Below are 5000 nucleotides of genomic sequence, written 5' to 3' on the forward strand. Positions count from 1 at the left end.
GACTTTTTCATTTTTTGTTTTCACTGCATAGCCAAAAAAGATCATACAGCTTTAAAAGACTATAGTCACTCTACTTCAATGTGGATTTGTGACTTCACACCATTTCTTAATTCAGTTAACATCTAGAAGTAGAATACTTTTAGTATTTTTGCCAAAAAAAGAAAATTTGTTCACATTCAGATTTTTTCCATTTGACATAACAAAATCTCCAAGAATCTGTTAATTAATAGTTCACCTGATGGTTCTTGAACCTTAAGTCTAATCAGTTCTTGTGTGGGTGTTAGTCCAAATACTGTAACTCTAGTGTAGATCTTTGTCAATGAATAAAATAAAATATCTAGATTCTGATAATTTTAATAGAAATAATGTATAACGTGTGATATTTTTTTCATTATCTTGACTACTGTTTTGTCATGTTCTACAGCGGTCTTTTTTTAAGGCTGTCTTTTGTGATGTGCACACTAAGGTTCTGTATAATGTTATGACTAGATCTCTATAGCAGAATTTTAAAAACTGTTTGGCAGGGTTCTTTGCTTATTATATGGTGAGCCTTGTATTAAGACAAAGTAGGAATTCCATTCCTCTGTTCATTCTTTTTATGCGAGTTTTTGGTGCTTTGATTTTAAAGGCGCTATAGTGAATAGCTATTTTTATGCTTTTCAAAGATTAGCCTTTGTTTGTAACTGTTCATTCAGCAAGGTAAGGGTAGATGATTTATATACAGTGGAACCTCGAGATACAAGTTTAATTCGTTCCAGCACTGAGCTCGTATAGCGAATTTCTCGTATCTAGAACAAACTTCCCCATTGAAAATAATGGAAATCCAGTTAATCCGTTCCGCACCCCCAAAAATATCAACATAAAAATCAATTTTCCTAACAAATAACACTGATAAATAATATATACTGTAGTTTACCTTTAATAAATAACACTGGTAAATAATATAACTGTAGTTTACCTTTATGAAGAGTCCTGGCTGGCTTGAGGGAGATGATAGGGAGGTGGGGAGGAGGAAACGGGTTACTGTGGGGAAGGAGAGTCCCCCTCTGATTCAAGAAGGCTCTCATGTTTATCTATGATTTCTTTCTTAATTTCAACGGCCATGGCTTCCTTTTTTTCTTTGCAGCACTATCTGAGGCGGCAATCTTCTTGAGAGGTATCGTGGAATAATTATTTTCACGTTAAATGCAAAAAAAACAATGAAATCACAAGCGCACAAACGCGTAGATCCTTACACTATGGGAGAACAAGGAACACTGAGTGAGCTGACGGGCGGGCAGCGTCAGCTTGGGCGAATCGTCGAGGCGGATCGGGAAATGCGTCACACGTACCCACAGCCTGGCTTGTGGCTCGTTACGCGAGCCAATGCTTGTATTTAGATCCGAATTTTTCGCTCATACTTTCCTCGTATCTTGAATTTCTCGTATACAGAGCTGTTCGTATCTCGAGGTTCTACTGTATTTAAAAAAAGCAATTCAAGGTGTTTTATCGTAGCAAATGTGACACGTTTATTCAAAATAGAACTGTACTGTTTATTTATAATAGCATTCTTGTACAAAGAAATAAAATGTTACATAAGAAAATTATGGGTCTGACAGTGAAGTAACCACAGCCTTTTCTTATTCAGTGTCATTTGCTCCCATGTCTATTCCACATATTGTTAACTATCATAATTGGGACACAATTAAGGGAGCAAACTCTCTAGGAAAAAGGTTAATTAATAGGGGAATCCACAAAAGAAAGCTAACATGAGGAAAAAGACCACCCTGTTCAATAATTGGATTGATTAAAAGTAAAATGCCTCCCTAACTGTGAAACTGGTTAGAACAAAAATCTACAGTCAATAGCATCCCCCAGGAAGTCAGTACTTTAAGGATTGTGCTAGGCATTTTGATGCCTCCATAGTCGCCTGCATTATGGACTACCTGACCAAGTAACAGCAGTTTTTGAAGCTCAGGGACTGTGTGCAAGAAATGGTGCCATGTAATACTGTAGCAGCTCCTGGAACTGTCCTGTTTCCCTTTCTTTTTACTCTCTGCACAACAGACTTCCAGTATAATACCATCTTGCCATCTTTAGAAATTCTCGGATGACTCCTCAGTTATAGGCTGTATTGATAACGGAGATACGCTGGAATACAGGAGGCTTGTGGTGCAGGGAAAATCACCTACAGCCCAACATCAGCAAGCCAGAAGAGTTTGTGATGGATGTCTGACATGCTAAAGAGCCTTTGAGACCAGTAAATCATTCATGAAGAGGGTGTGAAAGTTTTGCAGATCCAGTACATGGGTGTTCACATAAACCGCAAACTGGACTGATCTGACAGCAGAGTGATGGTGTACAAGAAGGGCCAGAGCAGACTGTACTTCCTAAGGAGACTGTTTTTTTTAATGTATACAACAAGCTATTGGTAAAGTTTTTCTAGTCTATAGTAGGCAGCGCATTGCTTTACGGTGTAGGCTCCTGGGGAAGCAGACTGAACTACTTTCTCTTACTGTATGTATAGTTTGTGGAAGCAATTAATTACTTTTTGTGTTGAATTTGGATTTATTTTTATGGATTTTGCCTTGACTGAGTTTGTAACCCGAGGGACAACTGATTTCAATTGTTTGTGCTTCATTGAGTGAAACTTTCTTTTGATTGCATGCTCCTCCCTGATGCCCAATTTGTGAACATTTTTGTTTGCATTGTGGATATCTAGGAACTGGGAATGTTCTGTCTTCTTAATGTATATACTGGATTGCTATCTTCCTCCTATACATGCTTCATTTGCTTCCGAATTTTGATCAATATCTTCATACCCATCTTATCTCCTAGTTTTTAATGCATTGATCCTCCAGTGGCCTCTGTCTATGCCTTTACTGGATTTGCACTGCTTAAGTGTGCTGTACTACAGTTGGATAAGTACTGGCTTTATACTATACTGAGAGAGTCTGGTGGTGAACTCCTGCATATTAAACAGTTTGTCCAGAGCAAATGGTCAGACTGAGATATTCAAAAAAAAAAAAAAACAGGTATTGTAAATTGCCTGGAATATTTACATTGCATGTCAGGTCACCACCACCGCCAGGCTGCAAATGGAAAGTTCACTGGCAGCATTTGTTCAGGAATACACCATCCTACTCATGGCTTTCTCTGGTTATGGATCTGTACAAAATGAACCCTCATTAGCTAATTTTGCATTGTTTAACATAAGATCTCATAATGACAAAGCATTGGTGCTATCAGAATTCATTACAGACTCCAGCTTTGATATGCTATGCTTAACAGAAACTTGGCAAACACCAAAGTAATTTACGTCTCTTATGGAGGAAACACCATCCAGATATATTTACTTCACAGTGGCTCTCGGCTCAAGAAAAGGCAGAGGGGTCACCGTAATTGTTAAACATCAAAAGAATCCCAAAGGTTGGTCCATTGTGGTTCATGTGTCTGGCTTTTAAACTAACAACGGGCATAGTCCTGACTTGCTTGTTGTTCTCGATCATCCCCAAAATACAATGGATCTATCTGATCTGAGTGAATTATTAACCCACCTAAGTTCCCTTTCCCAGACCGTCACTCTTCTTGGTGATTTCAACATCCATATTAACATTCTTGCAAGTGAATTCCTGTCTTTGCTAGGCTGTTTTGATTTGGTGCAACATGTTTCGTACCCGCTTTGGTGGTCATAAATTAGACTTTATCTGCACATCTGGCTTATCTGTCTGCAATACTTATAATATATTTATAGGCTTCTCTGACCATAAAGCTGTACCTCTCCTTCCACTTACCTTGCTGTGCACGTCCAGGCTTTCTCTGACCATAAAAGGGCATACAGTTGGGACTATTCAATTACAAATTCAGTTGTGCCAGATTTTCAAACTATGAAATTTAGCTGGGCCAGACATTTTCAGCAGCAGGTAATGACAAATTTTAAATCGACACAAATGAATGCATTTGAGAACAATGTTTATACATTGTTTCCCTTTTAAATTTGGTCATATCTGACACATGCGCATCAAAAATGTGTGTGTGTGTATAATAAAAAATGAAAAAAAAAAACAAAAAAGCTATTCCTGAACAGAATCAGAGGTAGCAGCAGTACGTTTTTCCACTTGGGGGATGGGGTATGGGAATTGCTCACATCTGGCCCAGGCACATCTCAAAGTGCCAAAAAATAATTAAAAACAAAAAGTGCACAGTATAAGCAATTATGTTTCCCTTTTTTCCATATAACTTAAAACTATTTAATTTTAAACAAGTTTAATCCCTGATATGACAGAGGTTAAATTTGAGTCCCCCCCCACCGAAAATACACTGCCTGAGTAAAATGGCTGGCATGAAAGTGGATTAGTACATTTATTTTAAAATGTCTTTGCACAGAGTTCTTGGGTGTCAAGTAATGAATCATATAATTGTTATTTTTACTAAGTCATATTCCATACTTTGTTGATGAGCTCCTGTTGAAGAATTTATTGGTAACAGAATATACTGTGCACATGCCAAAACAAGTAACAACCAACGAAGTGGCATTTTTCAATACCATTTTAACAAACTTTACTGTCTGTCAATCACAGAGCAGCCCAGTAAAAAGATAGTAATGCACCTGCAACCTTAAAACAGACTTCATCACATTGTTGTGTATGATGAAACCATGGTCAGGCATCTGCTAATGCATGTTTACTGAAGAACTGGCCAGTATTTTGCACGAGTTATGCATTAAATCAAAAGAGAAACGGCACGCAAAGATGCGTGAACACAAGGAGATCTGTGATCACACCTTAGTGTGCCTGCACAAAATCAGAAGGGAAAACTGAATTCCAGGGGGACCTATTTGATGGGCAGAGGAATTTTCAAATGTTTTGCATGCCTACCTTTTGTTTTGATGACTGGTGGCATCACATTCACCCCTTCGTTCATTATTCTGGCGTAACCAACCTCTTGTTGAAATTCACAGCTGTCCCCTCAGCTGCACGTGGCTCGGCCTCTGTCATTTTTGCCATGACTGTCTCACACCC

The 5000-nt window shown here is 38.2% G+C and overlaps 1 protein-coding gene across 3 annotated transcripts in view; it reads left to right on the plus strand.

Moving 5' to 3' along the window:
* Positions 1-5000, plus strand: part of LOC114654708 (vasculin-like) — a 48457-nt gene that overhangs the window by 35152 nt on the left and 8305 nt on the right. The gene's annotated exons all lie outside the window — the stretch shown is intronic.

The sequence above is a fragment of the Erpetoichthys calabaricus genome, chromosome 7 (genome assembly GCF_900747795.2).
Source record: "Erpetoichthys calabaricus chromosome 7, fErpCal1.3, whole genome shotgun sequence".
Classification (NCBI taxonomy): domain Eukaryota; kingdom Metazoa; phylum Chordata; class Cladistia; order Polypteriformes; family Polypteridae; genus Erpetoichthys; species Erpetoichthys calabaricus.